The sequence below is a fragment of the Papio anubis genome, chromosome 6, assembly GCF_008728515.1.
Source record: "Papio anubis isolate 15944 chromosome 6, Panubis1.0, whole genome shotgun sequence".
NCBI classification, from domain to species: Eukaryota; Metazoa; Chordata; class Mammalia; order Primates; family Cercopithecidae; genus Papio; species Papio anubis.
In genome coordinates this window covers 166,887,577-166,906,986 of record NC_044981.1, presented here as the reverse complement: position 1 = coordinate 166,906,986, position 19,410 = coordinate 166,887,577, and the positions used below count along the sequence as shown (strand labels likewise).

The 19,410-nt window shown below is 50.6% G+C and overlaps 1 long non-coding RNA gene across 1 annotated transcript; it reads right to left on the bottom strand.

The window, feature by feature from the left end:
* Positions 1-5,031: 5,031 nt before the first annotated feature.
* Positions 5,032-18,244, bottom strand: LOC116275405. Its single transcript, XR_004184496.1, has 3 exons — positions 15,598-18,244; positions 13,862-13,960; positions 5,032-7,012 (listed from the first exon to the last, which is right to left on the bottom strand). It is a non-coding gene; the product is annotated as an uncharacterized LOC116275405 (long non-coding RNA).
* Positions 18,245-19,410: the final 1,166 nt, after the last annotated feature.

The window sequence follows — 19,410 nt, the reverse complement described above, 5'->3', positions numbered from 1 at the left end:
AATGGTTAAGACGGTACACTTTTTGTTAGCTGTACTTACCATAATAAAAAATTGGGAGAAAAAGTAAACACTGGCCTTACAAACACACTAGCTGATCCTGAGGATGTGCATTTTGTGCTAGCGAGGCATAAAGGAACCTCAGAGCGTTGGCCAAAAGATGTGACCATACTACAATTTGGGGTAAAGTCTGAGCCTCATTTTTTCAGCTGTATAATGAGATTAAAAATAACATGTAGTCCTCTACGATGTGGGGACAAATAACAAATGTTTGCTTTGGTAACTGCAAATTGTGAATAAATGTCACTATATAGTTAAAAAACAACAACAGCTCATCTGGTAAGCACAGCACCACCAGCCTCCCTCATGGCAGAAACCCAGCATCTGGTCAGCATAGCACCACTAGCCTCCCTCATGGCAGAAACCCAACTCCAGTGTAGCGTCAGCACTGAACAACAGATGGGACATTAGCCCAGGAAACACAGCGGATCCTCAAGACAGGCATTTGCTCGTGGGTTGAATTTGGAGAAGCACAGCACACTCAGAGGGTAACTGTTCCCCATCTTCAAGGTCGCCCATTAATAAGTGTTTAAAGTTGGTTTGTTCTCCAGTTTTCCACGTATCTATGTGTACAGTGAAGTGTCAAGGACTCCAGCCTCCTCCACTGATTCAAGACCACTCGTCCTCTGTACAAATAAAGACTTAGCCTGGCAGCAGAGCGAAGAAGAGACTGCAGGGCATGTTTGTTCTCCACAGAGGCTAAGAGTTCCCCTCAGGCTGGCACCACCCACGAGAGGCAAACAACTGTGTCTGTGGAGCTGGGTCCCCTCTGGTCACAGGGACAGCCAGACTTCCTGGGATAGGGGTCAGAAGGCGGGAGACAGGCAGGGGCAGCCAGTGAGGAAGGAACCAGGATGAGGTCCCAGGAGATGGCCGGGAGGAGACAGCCCAAGCGGAGGAGAGGCCGGGAGGCAGGTGGGCACCCTGAGCCTTCATGTCCCCTTCACTGGTGGGCAGCATCTGCCTATGAGCTCCTAATATTGCATTCAAGAGTCCAGTAAGCACGGGCATAGGGAGGGAGCATGTGGACGGGCCTCTAACCCACAAGCCAGCAAGTGACGATAGTGCCACCAAACAGGAGGCATAGGCTGTGGGTCTCCCCTTCTGAACCTGCACATTCACCAAACAGGAGGCATGGGCTGTGGGTCTCCCCTTCTCACTGGACACGGGCGTTGGGAGGGAGCATGTGGACGGGCCTCTAACCCACACGCCAGCAAGTGATGACGATGCCACCGAACGGGAGGCATAGGCTGTGGGTCTCCCCTTCTGAACCTGCACATGCAGCGGCACCTGCTTCAGGGCATCTACAAGCCGCCTTTGGCCCAGCACCTCAACACCCCTGCCCCTAAGGAGCTGCGAGTCCCTGGCCCCCAGGCTTGCCTGGGCCACAGGTTTCTCACGGGAATGAGGATCTTCATAGCACCTCACAGGCCTGCTGTCCTAGGGGCCACTGAGACCATCGCTGCGAGGCTGTGTGAAGTGCACCCCCCAGCTCAGTTCTACTGTGCAGTGGTAATGAGATGACATCTGGGGTTTTGTTTTTGCTTCTCTGACTTCCCATCCTTTCAGACTGGAGGACCCTGACCCTGCTGGGGTGGCCAGGGACTTGAGGAGGGAGTGCAGGGAGCTAACCCAGCTGACCAGCTCAGACTGGGGAGCCTCAGGTGGGTAGGGCAGGCCCGGGGCTGAGGAGGCTCTGCCTTTGACCAGGAGGCTGGTGGCAGAGATGTCTCAGGGGTAGGGTTTCCTGGCTGTTTATTTCTAGGCTAGGACCTATGCCAGTGTCCCTTTTAGAAAAGCTGGAAGAAGCATTCCTGGGTGAAAGTCTGGACAACAGTACCTGCCTGGGCGGCCCGGGCTCTACCCTTGCTTCAGCAGCCGGGGGCCCTGAGTGCCTGGTCGCTGAGTCACTTCTGCAGAGCCAAATTCCACAGACGCGCATATGGCGCCAAACACCTGGCTCCTAGACCTCCCTATTCAGGCGCTGTGCCCAGGTGTCTACATGCCTGGAGGGCGGGAGGCCTGCTGGGCATGCACGCGATCTCATCAGCACACTTAATATACATGTACCCACACCCTGCAGGCGCGTGGACAGGCAGGTCACAGCCCGGTAGCAAGAGCACACCTGGAGATTCCGTGGTGCCTTAACTTTCCAAAGCACTCTCATGTGACTGTTCCACGGTGACATCTTCCATCCCCGCCCTCTCAGCCAGGCTCCAGGCTGGGCTCTTCACCTGCATTGGTGGTGGCCCCTCTGCAAACCCAGTGCTAGACAAGACAGATTATTGTCTTTTGTCCTTGGAGGAACTGAGGCTCGGAGAGTGTGATCAACACACCCAGGCCACACAGCTGGGGTGTGTCACACAGGCATTGAGTGTGTTGATCCTGGGACCAGCCATACCGTCCACCACTCTGGATACTTCAGGCGAGCTCCTTAATCCCAGCCGGGCCTCTATACATAGGTCTTAACTGTGTAGGCAAATATTTTAAGAAATGAGTAGATATATCTGCTTTAGGGAGCCCATCCATGAATATCCATGCCTGTCCAAGCAGGTAAATTGAAGGACTTGCTATAAAGTAGAGGTGAACTTCTCGGCCACATGCAGTAAGGATGGCTTACATCAAAGCGCATTTCACAATTTTACCAAGATCTCTCATATGCATTAGCACTTGAACTTAATTTAAGATAGGATGTTGCCTTTCCTAGGAAAGACTGTATACGTGGGTAGCTTACATTCTACTCACATTCCAAGCACATTACTGTTCGTTATTCAGCCATAAGTGCCATTATTATAGGCCCTTGATGGAGTTACGTAAGTGAAATGGGCTGAATTTCACTAAAATTCTATTTTGCACCTGGGGTTTGCCTCAATCAATACTTTTTGTACAAGACCTGGATTGAGACAGAAAGTTGATATCGTACAAACTAAGATAAGTTTGTGTTATATTTCCTTTTCAATTTGGACATTAGTTATTGGTTGTCACATGTACTCACACATAAATAAAATGTGGACTCACTAGGCCAGGAGGAAGGACAGATATGGGGGAGGAGAGGCTGTAACCAGAAGGCAGTAGAAAGCCCAGACCTCCCCCAGGGCCCCTGCTGCACTCAGTCCCTGTTGGGTCAGAGATAGGGAGAAGCCACGGGGTAGGGGAGTTGGTGAGGGGAGCAGCCTTGGTGAGCGGGAGGTGGGGAGACGGAGATGGAGATGGAGACAGAGAGATACAGACAGAGACAGAGAGAGGCAGAGATGGACAGAGACAGAGACAGAGATGGGGACCGAGACAGAGAGACAGAGATGGAGAGACAGAGAGATGGAGAGAGACAGAGATGAAGAGATGCAGAGATGGACAGAGACAGAGATGAAGAGATACAGAGATGGAGAGAGACAGAGATGAAGAGATACAGAAATGGACAGAGACAGAGATGAAGAGAGACAGAGATGGAGACAGACATAGAGACAGATGGAGAGAGATGGAGAGACAGATGAAGAGATACAGAGACAGAGATGAAGAGAGACAAAGATGGAGAGAAGCAGAGACAGACAGAGATAGAGATGAAGAGAGACAGGTGGAGAGAGACAGACAGAGAGAGACAGAGACAGCGATGGAGACAGAGAGATGCAGAGAGACAGAGATGAGATACAGAGACAGACAGACAGAGATGAAGAGATAGAGATGGAGAAAGACAGAGATGGAGAGAGGCAGAGACAGAGATGGGGAGAGACAGAGATAAAGAGAGACAGAGTGAGACAGAGATGGAGAGAGATAGATGAAGACATACAGAGATGGACAGAGACAGAGATGGAGAGAGACAGAGATGAAGACAGAGACAGAGAGATGGAGAGACAGAGAGAGATGGAGAGAGAGAGAGAGACAAGGAGCAATGAAACAGAGACAGGAATGGAGAGATACAGGGAGAAATGGAGACAGAGAGAGGTGGGGACAGAGCGAGCCAGCATGTGCCACTCCAGGACCAGGTTCTGTGGCCACGTGGGCATGGCATCCTGGGCTGTGCATTGCTTTCCCAGAGCACATGGCTGGCTGTGGGGTACAGGACCAGGAAGAAACCTGGTTGCCCTCAGGCCACCTTGGGGAAGGCGGGAGGTGACTTCAAGACAGAGAGGACACCAGAGAGCTGCTCCCAGCCATCAGAGCCGAGCACAGGCATGAAACCTCGAAATGGCCTCGACTCCAAGGGGACTTTGGAGCAAGCCCAGCAGTGGAACCAGGCAACGGGTGGGGTTTGTCCACAACAGGAGGGCAGAGCAGAGGCCCAGCCAGAGGTTTCAACCTGAAACCTAGGCTCCCTCAGACCTCGGATCAGAACAAGCTCCTTTAACTGAGAATTCGTTCCTATTTCAAGTGAATTGTTGCTAAATGCTGTATTTTAGGCTTAGATGAATCAAGGTCCAGCATACCTGATGATGACAAAGGGGACCTGGGAGCTGGAGACTTCTGTGTCCATGGGCAAAAGCAGGGGGGTGCTCAGGTGCTGGGAGGAGGTCCTGGGCCTCTGTGTTCTTGCAGCAGGAGGCTGGATGTGGAAGAGAAGGCAGCCACCTGGGCGTTCAGTGCAGCCCGACAGACAGCCCCACCTCTGCCACAGCCCTGCCTACCTGGTCCATGCCCTGCACCAACCCCAAAGTGACCTCTCTAAAACCCAGAGCCATTTTCCTGCTGGAAATTCCACAATGGCCTTCAATCTTAGTCGTACATTGGAATCTCTTGTAGAGATTTTCTTTTAAATGCTCACACCTGGGCATCACCAGAAGTTTAGACCTCATTGGTATGGGCTGGAGTTCGGGCACTGTTAAAAGCCCCAGGTGATCCTGACAGCCGCCAAGCTGGTGGCCAGCAGCCGTGCAACCCGCGGTCCTGCATGCCGTCCAAGCTGGTCCAGCTGCTTGAACCACCCCAAGCATCATCTCGCAGCCACCAAGCGATGGTCCAACGCCTGCACCCGAGGTCCTGCAGCCGCCAAGCTGGTCCACACCTGCACCCGAGGTCCTGCAGCCACCAAAGTGGTCCGCGCCTGCACCCGAGGTCCTGCAGCCACCAAGCTGGTCCACGCCTGCACCCGAGGTCCTGCAGCCACCAAGCTGGTCCGCGCCTGCACCCGAGGTCCTGCAGCCGCCAAGCTGGTCTGCTCCTGCACCCGAGGTCCTGCAGCCGCCAAGCTGGTCCACGCCTGCACCCGTGGTCCTGCAGCTGCCAAGCTGGTCCACGCCTGCACCCGAGGTCCTGCAGCCGCCAAGCTGGTCAATGCCTGCACCCGAGGTCCTGCAGCCGCCAAGGTGGTCCACGCCTGCACCCAAGGTCCTGCAGCCACCAAGCTGGTCCACGCCTGCACCTGAGGTCCTGTAGCCACCAAGGTGGTCCACGCCTGCACCCAAGGTCCTGCAGCCACCAAGCTAGTCGAAGCCTGCACCCGAGGTCCTGTAGTCCTGTGGCTGCCAAGCTCGTTCATGCCTTGTAACCTGCTTGAAAAGCGCTTCAACACCTGCACCCAAGTTCCTGCGGTCCTGTGGCTGTCAAGCTGACCCGCGCCCCTGTCACTTACTTGAAAAATGCTTCAACACCTGCCTTCCACATCCCTTTCTGGAGCTTCCCAGTGCCTCCAGTGAGTCTGCAGCTCCCAGCTCTGCACTGCTTGAAGTCACAGAGAGACATCTGTGTCAGGGTGCACGTGCCATGCCTGGCCTCTCAGGAACAGCGTTCTGAGCTCCTCATGTGGAAGCTACTGTGGTCTCTGCTTCCATATGGGCACAGGCCATGATGCAGTAAGGTGTGAGCGAGGGCCCCACTCTCAAAATGCAACACACTTGACTGTCCAACACACACAAGGACTCATGTGCACACCCAAGTGTCTACACATGTCCACACAGTACATATGCCCACAGACACACGGTACACAGTCATACACATGCGCACAAGTACAATGCACACATCCACATGTCTGCACATGTTCACATGAGAAGACGTGTTTGCATGTGGATTCACATGTGTGGACACCTGTGCACACCCCCACCACCACCACTTTCACCACTGTGTCTCTCATGGTAGTCAGAGGGTAAGGGTAAGAATTTCTGAATCCCATGTATGATATCCTAAAGCAAAATGCTTTTCTGCGTCCTTCCAGAGAGAAGATGCAACAGCCACAGGAAATGAGCTTCTTGGACAAGGGACATCAGGCGTCCCGTGCCCTGCCGACTTCCTGGTGCCTCGTCCCCTGAACCGGTGAGAGGTGCTGATAAAATGAGCTGCTGCACCGATGCCTGGGGTGACTGGGGTGGAGGGCTGTGGGGACAGCAGCCCTGCTGTCCTGGAGCCACTCCTTCTCCCCCTGCATCACTCCCAGGCCTCTCCTGGAGGCCTGAGCCATCCTCCCCAGGGCAGCCCCAGGCTCTGCTGCCTGAGCAAACCCAGAGCCCAGCCCTCCCTCCCCCTGCAGCCTGAGGGCAGGGACCATGGCAAGCCTTTCTCCTACAGTCCCAGTGCCTCAGCAGCCTCATTTTCGGGAATGTGCCAGCTCATTTTCTGGCCTGTTTTGTGGTGTGGCAACAGCCTCGAATCACAGCAGCCTGAGCAGCCCGGTAAATATTTACACAAACCTGGGGCTGGCAGGCCCTCTCCTTTGTGGGGCTGCTCTGCTGAAAGGGAGGGGAGCCAGGCCGGCTCAGTCCCAGCTCAGTGCAGATGGTGCCTGCAGCATGCAGCTCTCGCGGGGACGCAGCCGGGATGCAGACATGGGGTTTTGAAGCCCCTGGCAAAAGCTGGTGGCCGCTCCTGGCTGGGGCTCTGTGGTCTTGTGTCTGGAAATGTGGCCTGGGAACATCCCTGAGGTCTCCCCAGAACAGCGAAGACTGTCTTCTTTTTTATGCACAGGCAGCCCTCTGAAGTCCTCAGAATGCTCCAGATATGCACAGTCACCTCCCAGCTGGGCTCTGGTGCTCTGGAAATCAGAAACAGGTTTTTTATGTGGTTCATTTTTCTCCGTTTCCAAGCATTTTTATTGTTATGCTTATTAACAAATCACATCGTCATTGCCGGTTATAGTAAGTGTATAAAAGTGCATTTAGAGGCATATCCACTGAGGCGTTTCCAGGACAGAGATAGGGGCCAGGGAGGCCAAAGTTCTCAGCCTTCAGCAAAGGCAGCCATGAGTCAGTCATGAGTTACGGTGATGGGCGCCTGGTGTCACAGGAGACCTCAGGCCACAGTCACAGGGAGAACTGGGCATCATCACCGGGCCCCTGGCCTGTGTGCCCCCACCCAGCCAGCCCGAGCTATGAGCTCATCACCAGCAGCCCGAAACCAGAGAGGACTAACATCCACATCTCCTCTACACCCAACAGGGACAGCTCACAGCGCCCAGGGCTCAATGGAGACCAGGTGTTTGGGAGAGGCGGGAGAGGATGTGGGGTGATGCCTGCTGCTTCTCCAGTGAATAAGGTAGCTGGAGTTAGGACTAAATTTGTAAGGGAATGTTTGGGCCAGAGGACCTACCATTTCTGCGGTCTGTATCTCCCCCAACACCCCAAATGTCCAACAAAGATACAGAGCCCAGGAAAAAGCCGGGCTCAGGGAGGAGACTCGGACGGCAGGTCACATACCTGCTGGTGGAAAGCCAGGCAGGAACCCTGTGTGGCCATGACGTCAGCACGGAAAGACCCTGGACCTCAGCCTGTCCCCACTGCATGGCAGGCAAGAAGCAGCAGCCCAGAGGTGGCCCCATATGCAGGCCAGAGTCCCAGTGTGGCTCCCATCTCCTGGGGCAGCTCATGGCACTAGCCAGAAAAGCCCAGCCGGGGGGATCCAGGGGCTCATGAGACACGAGACATTTGCTTCCTCCCTTGGACAATCCCTTCTAGGAACAGGGTGAGCTGGAGAGAGGCAACAGGGCAGGAACAGGGAGCACTGAGGGTGGTTCCTCCTGAGGGTACAGCACACATCCAGGGCCCTGTCTGCACACTATTTCTCCCTCTCTTCTCACTCCCAATTTAGAACAAGTGCCCAGGGGAAGAAAGAAGAAAAGACACGCTGCTCCTGCTGCCGGTGCCTCGTCCTTCCAGAGTGCTCTGCAGGGCAGGCTGCAGGCAAGGCCTCCTCACCCTGGCACCCTCCCGTTCTCCATCTCTGCTGCCCCATCTGGACCTGTGAGCCAGCCTGCACCCAGGACCCCAACCTTTCCCGCTCCGTAAACGAGTCAGTGCACATTCATGGCTCCAGCCCATAAAGAACAGGGTGTTTCCGTCTCTTAGGCCTCAAATGTTTTAAATGCACAGAAAGAGATAGTGAGTGCTCAGGGCATCCCTGCCGCACGCACTCAGCAGCAGCTGTCGTGGCCGACCTGGGCACCACACTTCAGATATGTGGCTCTGCACAGTACAAGAGATTGGGCCAGTCATCACGTCCCACAGACAGGCAACACAGAGGCATTACCTACACCACAAACCCACAGGTGCTCAGGGACAAATGTTTAAGCTACTGAGGCTACACCAGGCTCAAACTCAGATGACATCTTTCAGATTATCAGAGGCAGTGTCCGCCAGACACGCAATTCCCTCTGTGGAAGTCAGACCCCAGGTCACCCAGCTTGCTGGGAGGGTTCCTCCAGAGCAGAGGGAGACATGCCCAAGTCAGACTCAGGAACACCAGCAGTTGACTTCCGTAGCATTTGCCACCAGTTCCATCTCCCTGTGTTCCTGTATCTTCCCAACTTCCTGTGAATATCTCCACCAGATGTTCCGTCGGCACTTAAAACTCACATTTCAACACTTGATCTGAATTCCCCCAAATCCCACCTCTTCCCCTGGGCACCCTGATTTGGTGCTGGCACCACCATCAACCAGGCAGCCAGAACCAAACTTTGGGCTTCTTCTCACTCTCATGCTTCCATGCAAACCACTGTGGAGTCAGGTTGTTGCTCTCTCTGAACCGTCTCCTAAAATCACCGCTTTTCCCACTTTCCACCCCTAACTCTCAGGGGAACCCCTCATCACCATCCATTTTGGCCAGTCTGCCTGGCATCCCCTCAATCCATGATCCTTCCTGAAGCACAGAGCTTTCATACCTTGCTCAAGTATCTGGCACAGGAAAGTTCTTTGCTCCTGGGTGTGGAGCCCATCAGCACCCGGCTGAGCGTTGAGCCCACCTCCATGGTACCATTCTCTCTTGGGTCCCAGATAAACCAAGTGCTCCCATCCGCCACCTGACCCCACTTTTCTGCCCTGCCCTTTGCTCAAGCCATTTGCACTCAAAGTGACCTGTCCTCCAGGCCCAGCCTGCATCAGACACACTCTCTCCAAATCTACAGCAGAGGAGGCCTGGAAGCCAGGTCTGGCTGCTGCATCCAGGGGTCTCTGCCAGGCAGATGCTTGACCCTCCTGGGGGGCCTCATTGGCCCCTCCTGCTCTAGTCTTCCTAGTGTGGCTGTGGTCTCAGAGTCCTCCACACCCAAATCACCTCCAAGAATCAAAATTGAAATTGGTTGGGGAAGAAACAGGTGGCAGGCTTCTGAGGGAAAGAACCCGTCCCTCTAATTCCTAAATGTGTAGTCAACCCTGCCCGAGGGCTCCTGGAGAGAGGGAGGAGGGACACAGGGTCTCTTCTTGTATCCAAAGGCCCTGAGTCCAAATACAGTCTCACTGGGAGCTGGGACTTCAGTGCGGGACTGGGGGGTACCATTCAGTCCACAAAGTCCACAGCATGTAGGGAGGGTGAGGTTGGGGAGGAGGCAGAGGCTTGGCCCCAGGCTGCAAAGTTTCTCAGCCTGTCTGGGAGGGGTACGGCTTTAAACAAAGAAGTCCAATCAAAAGCCCTGGCTGCTGGCACAGATCACCACACCAGAGACACAACACGCCACCTTGCCATGGTGTCTGCCACTGAAAACGTCCCGAGCCAGGCCCTAACCCACCTGCCTGGGTTTTTCACCCATGGGCTGTCTTCAGGGCCATAACCTCTTGGGACAGATGATGAATGTTCATTGATTTTTAGTGGTATGTGAAAAGAAACACATCGTAAGTATTAAATAATGTATTTAAAGTTATCTGTGGTTGAAGTATGTATTACAATGTTCATTTACATATGATCTTTAAAAATATTCCTATGATTTCCTCATTTGGCAAGCATTGTATGCACTTTACTCTGCTTTCAAAGTAAATGTAAGAAAAATCCATGGCTCATCAGTACTTTTGAAGCAAACAGCTATATTCTATTTTATTTAAGGACTGAGTGTATGTTAAAAAATCAAATTACTTGCATGTAATATGTCTCCAAATGACTTTTATGATCCAAAGTTTAGAATATTTTTATTCAGATGTTTAAATATCTGCTTCTCTAGAGATCATATTTTGTTCCCAAATGATGCAAGGGACTTAGAGACATGTCTGAAGCTCTTTGCAAACAGCACATTGATGGTGTGACAGGTTATATTCACAACCAGCAAAAAGCAAAAAGGCTACGACTACCATTCTATTTCCCTTTTTGTCCATTGGATGTGAGGGACGTCTTGACATGTTATGGAGGCATCTTGCTAAATGATTGACGTGTTATGTAGGCATCTTATTAAATGATTGACATGTTGTGTAGGCATCTTGCTAAGTGACTGACATATTACATAGGCATCTTGTTAAATGGATGCAACTTAGAGACATCCTGAGATTTACTTGCAGAACTGCTGCAATTCTTTTTAGTACTTGCCGACTTTCCTTACCTTCCTCATAGACACTGTCAATTTGCATAGAATAATATATGACTATGAGGAATAAAAATACAATTCTAAGGTCCCCAACTAACTGAAATGACCCCACCTTGGCCAAAGGGACCACTGAGAAACCTTGAAAACTGAGTTCCCAGCCATGACAGGGGGAAGTCAGATATGCTTCCTGATCCCCTCTCTCACTAAGCACCATTAGGCTTTCTTCCCTGAGGGCTACACAGAATACAGCCCCTTCAAAGGAGACCACGCTGATTTCCACCAACCTGATGTCACCCCTGTCTTTTATGGTGTGGGCACAAACACTGACCAGCACTCCTTCCTGATGCAAGAGCACTGACTGCAGACTGCAGCTCCACCCGGCCACACAGGAAGCACAGTGAGGGTTTTTGCATCCTCTGCTTCACATTTACCCTCCACACTGCCCTAGGAGAGGTTCTCCACAAGGGCTCTGCCCCTGCAGCAGACTGCTGCCTGGATATCCAGGAGCTTCCATACATCCTCTGAAATCTAGGCAGGAGCTCCCAAGCCTCAACTCTCAGCCTCTGCGCACCCACAGGCTTAACACCACATGGAAGCTGCCAAGGCTTACAGCTTGCACCTTCTGGAGCAGCTGTCTGAGATGTATCTGGGGCCTTTTTAGCCATGGCTGGAGCTAGAGCAGCTGGGACACAAGGAACAGTGTCCCAAGGCTCAGCAGGGTAGCGGGGTCCTGGGCCTGGCCCTCAAAATCATTCTTCCCTCCTAGACCTCTGAGTCTGTGAGGAGAGGAGCTGCACTGAAGTTCTCTGAAATGCCTTTGAGGCATTTTCTCCATTGTCTTGGCTATCAACATTTGGCTCTTGTTTACTTATGCAAATTTCTGCAAGCCAGCTTGAATTCCTTCCCAGAAAATGGGTTTTTCTTTTCTACCACATGGCAGGGCTGCAAATTTTCCAAAATTTTATGCTTTGCTTTCCCTTTAAATTTAAGTTTCAATTTCAGATCATTTCTTTATTTATGCAAATGAGCATAGGCTTTTAGAAGCAGCCAGGCCAAATCTCGAACACTTTGCTGTTTAGAAATTTCTTCTGCCAGATATCCTAAATCATCTCTCTCAAGCTCAAAATTCCACAGATCCCTGGAGCAGGCGCACAATGCCTCCAGCCTCCAGCCTCCAGCCTCCAGCCTCCAGCCTCTTTGCTACAGCACAGCAAGAGTGACCTTTACTCCAGTTCCCAACAAGTTCCTCATCTCCATCTGAGACCGCCTCAGCCTGGACTTCATTTTCCATATGACTATCAGCATGTTGATCACAACAATTTAACAAGTCTCCAGGAAGTTCCAAACTTTCCCTCATCTTCCTGTTTTCTTCTGAGCCCTCTACACTCTTCCAACCTCGGCCCTTAATCCAGTTCCAAAGCGGCTTCCACATTCCAGGGATCTTTATAGCAATGCCCCACAGTACCAATTTTCTGTCTCATTGCATTCTCTCATTGCTATAAAGAACTACCTTATAAGGGTCACTTATAAGGAAAGGAGGTTTAATTGGCTCATAAATTCACAGGCTATACAGGCTTCTGCCTCTGAGGAGGCCTCAGGAAACTTACAATTAGGGCAGAAGGCAAAGGGGAAGCTGGCATTACTTATGTGGCCAGAGCAAGAGACAAGAGGGAGCAAAGGGTGAGGTGCTACACACCTTTAAATAACCAGATCTTCTAAGTAACCAGTGAGAACTCACTCATTATCATGAGAACAGCAAGGGACAAATCTGCCTCCATGATCCAGTCACCTCCCACCAGGCCCCTCCTCCCACACTGGGGATTACAATTCAACATGAGATTTGGCCAGGACACAAATCCAGACCATATCACACACCTTGCTCCTCTAACACATGGACAAAAACATCAGTCCCTTTCAGAACTTCTGAAGGTTCACAAAACACCCTGGGGAAACGTGTGCCTATTTAATTTTTGTTAGAGTTTAACTCTGATGTTGAAATGCAGGCATTTTGACTGTGAGGTGAGGGAACACTTGGAAATTTTCTCAGTCTGCTCCATGTGCTCTGGGACATTCAAAATCTCCCAGGCGTCTCCACCAAGAGACCCAGCCCCACAGGATCCTCTGCTAACAGTAGAGGATTATCCCTCCCCTCTGCCAGAGCAGCAGTGAATCACCTCTCAGCTCTTCAGGGTCAAGCCATTTTCACCATGACTACCTGCCAGAGCCTAAGGGTCCCAGCAGGACGTCCCAGATCCTGACCTGGCCCAGGACCTGCAGCCCCTGCCCAGACACGCCTCCCAAGGGCTGCTCCAATCACAGCCACCCCTCAGCTCCTACTAAGGTTCAGTTTCAATTTTGCAATTTCTCTCATATGCCCATCCCCCAAGCCTTTTCAGTCTCCTAATTTTCCAGCAAATGAGACATTACAAAAAGTCTTGTTCATCCTAGCTAAGTATCTCAATTAAAACACTCCATTCCGAAAACACGAAGCGGCATTTGGCACCTTCGTGGTAGCACAAAACAGCTGGCGAGATGCTCTGTGCTCTGAATGTCCACCGAGTCAGCTTCTGGCCGCTGCCACACTGTCGCGGGGGAGGGTGTGGGGGTAGCGGTGCTCCAGCTATCCCCGTGTGAACTGGATGCCAGTGAGGGATGGGGACTGTCACGGTGCCCTCAGAGCTGGTGATGGGTGCTTCCCACCGAGGACCCTCAGGACAAGCTGGACATTCTGCTGTCCTGGGCACCTGGCATACCTGCATGTCCTTCCAGAGACCAGGGGTTTGGCTCCCCCCCACCAGTTGAAATGTGACAGGGGAAAGCTCTGCATGTCTCTGCTTAGAAACTTGCTGAAAGATAAAGGTCATTGTTAAGCACCTTCTCTGTGTGAGACAGAAACAAGGGGGATCCCTGCTCTCAGGGCTGCTGGAGGGAGACCCTGTCAGGAGGATGAGTACTACAGTAACTGCTGTGTTCCCTGGGATGACGGCTGCAGTAGGGGTGAAGGTAAGATGAATGATGAGCACGTGGGTCCTGTTTCCCAGCTGTGCCTGGGGTGTGCACAGACACCACCCTGATCACCAGGAAAGCCTGGCCCAAACTCACCACTGACTGTGGACAGTGAGAGCTCTTAGATCTGTGCATGGCAGAGGGCTGGTCCTGGTGGCCTCCAACCTGGCAACAGTTTACACGGATGTTACACTCCTGAAAATAAGTTGGCAAGTTATTCTGTAGTAAATTTTCTGAAAGAGTGAAGGAGTCTTCTACAAAACATGATCCCACAAGCCAATGTTCTTTTTCACAAAAACCCTAATGATTTGTTCCCATCCCAGAGGATCTGGATGGACTTGGTGGGTCTAAGAGGGGTCTTGGGTCACTGGACGTCTACAGACCCCCGGGGGTTATTCCCACGTGCACACCAAGTGGAACCAGGAAGTAAACACTCTGGCTCAAGGCATCTGGTGTGCATCTGGTGTGCGTGAATCAGGAGGCCGGCCCTCAGAAAGGTGTGAGGAGCCACCTCCGGTCACCACTCCAGCCAGGCGCTGGGAAGAAGTCATTCTGTTTCTAGCTGATGTGCAAACTCTTCTGAATGATGTCAGGCACGTTCTTTATTTTCTGTTTAACTTTGTACTTTTATTTTTAATTTTATTTTTTATTTTTTTAATTTAGTTTCTTTTTTACTATGCTTTTAAGTTCTAGGGTACGTGTGCACAACGTGCAGGTTTTTTACATATGTACACATGTGCCGTGTTGTGCTGCACCCGTTAACTCATCATTTACATTAGGTATATCTCCTAATGCTCTCCCTCTCCCTACCCACACCCCACGACAGGCCCCGGTGTGTGATGTTCCCCACCTTGTGTCCAAGTGTTCTCATTGTTCAATTCCCACCTGTGAGTGAGAACATGTGTTGAACATGAGTGCGGTGTTTGTTTTTTTTTGTCCTTGCAATAGTTTGCTGAGAATGGTGGTTTCTAGCTTCATCCATGTCACTACAAAGGACATGAACTCATCAATTTTTATGACTGCATAGTATTTCATGGTGTATATGTGCCACATTTTCTTAATCCAGTCTATCATTGATGGACATTTGGGGTGGTTCCAAGTCTTTGCTATTGCGAATAGTGCCACAATAAACATATGTGTGCATGTGTCTTTACAGCAGCATGATTTATAATCCTTTGGGTATAGACCCAGTAATGGGATGGCTGAGTCATATGGTACTTCTAGTTCTAGATCCTTGAGGAATCGCCACACTGTCTTCCACAATGGTTGAACTAGTTTACAGTCCCACCAACAGTGTAAAAGTGTTCCTATTTCTCCACGTCCTCTCCAGCACCTGTTGTTTCCTGACTTTTTAAAGATGGCCGTTCTAACTGGTGTGAGATGGTATCTCATTGTGGTTTTGATTTGCATTTCTCTGATGGCCAGTGATGATGACCATTTTTTCATGTGTCTGTTGGCTGCATAAATGTCTTCTTTTGAGAAGTGTCTGTTCAATTGACAAATGGGATCTAATTAAACTAAAGAGCTTCTGCACAGCAAAAGAAACTACCATCAGAGTGAACAGGCAACCTACAGAATGGGAGAACATTTTTGCAATCTACTCATCTGACAAAGGGCTAGTATCCAGAACCTACAAAGAACTCAAACAAATTTACAAGAAAAAAACAACCCCATCCAAAAGTGGGCGAAGGATATGAATTAACTTTGTACTTTTAACTAATTTTAGTCTTACAGTAGAGTCACAAAAATAACAGCCCTTCCTGACACACCACACCCAACTTCCCTGAGTTAGCCCCTTAGCCCCAGCACGACTGCCAGAACAGGACACTCACAGTTGCACATGTTATTCATGAAATTCACAGACTTCAGATAAACCTCACGGTGTTTCCACATGGGCCTGGCTTCTGCTCCAGGGTCCATCAAGGTGGTCGCCTGCATCCAGTTGCCTGAGTCTTGGCCGCCTGCAGCCGTGGCGGCTCCCTTGTCTTTCGAACCTTGACACGTTGGAAGACTGTTGATCAGTTATTTTGCCGACTATCTGGTCTGTCCAATTGGACTGAAGTAAGGCACTATTGGCAAGAATGCCACAGAGGTGATGCCGAGTCCCTGCTGGGGCTCGATGCCCCGGCTGTCCCACTATGTCCCTGCTATCCCACCATGTCCCTGCTGCCCCTCCGTGTCCATGCTGGCCCGCTGTGTCTCTGCCGTCCCTCTGAGTCCCTGCTGTCCTACCGAGTACTTGCTGTTCCTCTGTGTCCTTGCTGGCCCACCATGTCCCTGCTAGGGCACTGTGTCTGGGGGCTCACGAAGTCCTCGTGTTCACCACTGGCTGTGGGCTTCCATCACCGGGGGAACAACGTTACTACTGCTTGCCCACTGTGAGGTTACAAAGTGATTCTCCTTTTTGGATAATAAATATCTTCTTCGCTAACTGCCTATCACATATGTCCATATTCAATATTTGAAAAATCAAATTAACATCTCCCCAGGAATTAAAACAGCCCTATTCCCTTCCACCCCCTGCAGGCAGACGGTGTCATCGGGAGTCTGTTAGAGCCAGGTGGGGAAGGGTGGCCGCCGGCATGTCCCAAGCCTGGCCTTGAGCTTCTGACCATCTGCTGGGAGTGACGCCCGGGGTCTCAAGAATGCCACCGTGAACTGTGTGGTTGAGGTCCTTTAGAAACTAGGCGCCTCCAGAAAAATACCTAAGTTAAAATATTGATTAAACTTCCGTTTCTATAGAGGACCCAAGCATGCGACAGGAAGGAAAGTTTACTGGGAGGATCAGATCCCCGTTTAAGGGAAGAGGCTGTGGAGTTGTCCTCGTTCCCAGGAGAGTCACACACTGTGCTTCTAAGAAAGAACTGATCCTACCATAGGCGTGTGGCCGCCACAGATCCACATCCAAGCAGAAGTCACAGCTGTTCAGAAAAAAAAGCAAAAGGAAGAAAGACATCTCTGTTTGACAAGAGTAAACCAAAAATAAAATTCTGAGACTCTCCAGTCACCTGCATGGACTTTCTCCTCAGCCACGGCTCTTAAAATGTAACCTGAGAGACGGGTTCAGGCCATGATGGAAAGTGGGGTCACACACGTCTCGTTATACCCCTCACATTAACAGCAACACTGACTTTAAGTCTGACAAAAAACGTTTTGCAAGCTATTCTCTCTGCAGCCTCCTAGCCAAAGCTTCATCTGCATGATAAAACCTTGGTCTCCACAACCTGTTATCTTAACCCATACATTCCTTTCTGCTGCATCTCAGGTCTTTGGACAAACTCAACCAATTGTCAACCAGAAAACGTTTAAATTTACGTAACACCTGGAAGCCTCCCTTCACTGCCAGCTTTGCGTTGTCCCTCCTTTCTGGACCAAGCCCCACACCAATATACTTCTCAAATGTTTTTGATTGATGTCTCATGCCTCCCTAAAGTATATAAATCCAAGCTGTGCCTGACCACCTTGGCACACGTTCTCAGGACCTGCAGAGGGCTGTGTCATGGGCCACAGTCACTCATATTTGGCTCAGAATACATTTCTTCAAATATTTTACAGAGTTTGACTCTTTTTGTGCACAATAGCAAAGGCTACAAGTTTCTTTCTTTGCTCTGATTAATCAGCCCAGAGCCTCCTCTCTTGCTACCGGTGAAATTTAAAATAAATGAAGGTGTTTTACAGATGGGGTCTGTGGAGACCCAGTAGGCAGGGGGGACCGCTTTTCTGTTAGCTCTCCCTAGCGTCCTTGGCCAGTTGAGAGGGATCTGTCATTCTCCTACCAAAAATTTCACCTGGTCACGTGGGGCCTTTTGTAAAACAGGATCTCAGGTCCCACCAGAGGTACAGGAATCAAAACCATCATTTCAGCCAGGCCCGAGGTAAGCCCTGTGCACAGGAAGGTGTGAGAAGCATTTCTTTGCACCAGGAGCCCTCAAACTTTTCCTGTAACCAACAGGAAAGGGAATACTTTAGGATTTGCCGGCCACGCTACTCCACCCTGCCACTGTAAAATGAAAACCACCCGGGACAGTTTGTGAGTGGAAGAGCAGGGCTGTGTTATAATAAACTTTACTTGATTTGGCTCAGTTCAGCCCAGTTTTCCATAGGTGGGCAGCATCTTGGCTGGCAAGATGATAACAAAGGACCCCAGCTCTGAACCACCCACATCTCATGTCAAATCCTAAGCCCCAGTGTTGGAGGTGGGGCCTGATGGGAGGTGATTGGATATTGGGCTGATTTCTCTCCAGTGCTGCTCTCGTGATGGTGAATGAGGGCTCGTGAGATTTAATTGTTTATAAAGGTGTGTGGCACCTCCACCATCCCACCCCCTGACACCTCTAATCCTCCTCTGGGCATGTGATACATGCCTACTTCCCCGTTGCCTTCTGCCTTCTGCCATGACTGTAAGTTTTCTGAGACCTCCCCAGCCATGTTTCCTGTACAGCCTGCAGAACCATGAGCCAACGAAACCTCTTTTCTTTATAAATTACCCAGCCTCTATATATTTATAAAAAGTGTAAGAACATATTAATCCACTTACAGACTTGTGGCAGGACAGGTGTGACCCTGGGCCAGTTTTCAGCCCCTGCTTAAGGTCAGTTACTGTCTGGAAACAGCCCTGTTTTCCTTGCAGATTCAGAAGGGAAAGGTCATGTTTCCGAACACGGAATAGGACATGCGACTATTGAGTCACACTGGAGAATTTGATTTGCATATAATTGGTTCACCAAACACTAGAAGCTAATGGATGCAAGAGTGTGGCCATAGTAATGATTTCAGGATGTCTTCCCAACAGCCCCGAGAGACAGATGTGTTATCACTTCCTTTTTATTCAGACAAGAAAATTGAGGCTTGAAAAAGGTAAATTACTTGCTCAAATTCTTATGTTTAATACGTAGGACTGGGATTTAAACCTAAGAGCTAACAGCAAAGCATTTTAGACCCTAAACTATAAGAATAAGCGTGAATGTGATTCTCAGCCCAGTGTAAGACCAGGTATTGCCGGATGAGAGATGGCCACTCCTGGGAACAGCCGTAAAGCTGAAAGCGCCAGTCCTTCAAGGTGGATCCTGAGTGGCTAAAATAGAGCCCAGCAGCCATTTGCTGTCTGTAGGTCACACAAACGCAGAGTCCCCCAAGAACCGCACCCTTGCACCTGGGTGGGCCCACTTTCTGAGCTCACCTGAACCAACCAATCAGAGCTCACCTGATCCAACCAATCAGAGCTCACCCAATCCAACCAATCAAAGCTCACTGGCTTTGGCCAAATCAAGACTCAACTGTTATCAATCAATCAGAACTCAGCTGCCTTGACCAATCAGAACTAAGCAAGTTGGAATCCTTTATTTGGATACACAGACCTGACTGAAATCTGGGTGGGAGCTTTTGCTATGAAACCGGAACCTTCCCTTTGTTCTCCAGGCACGTTTGTTTACACCAAAGGCTGCATCTTCCTGGTTTGCAAACTGTGCACTGGAGTCTCCTCCTTCTTCCAAACTCCTTTCGGAGGATGTGTTTACTCTGCATTTACAACTTCAGGAGCACTATCGCAGCCACGGTTTCTCTTCTTAGTGCTACACTACTTTGATTTTATAATCACACTATTTTGATATTGTGATAAAACATCCCCTTTTAATAATCTGTGAATT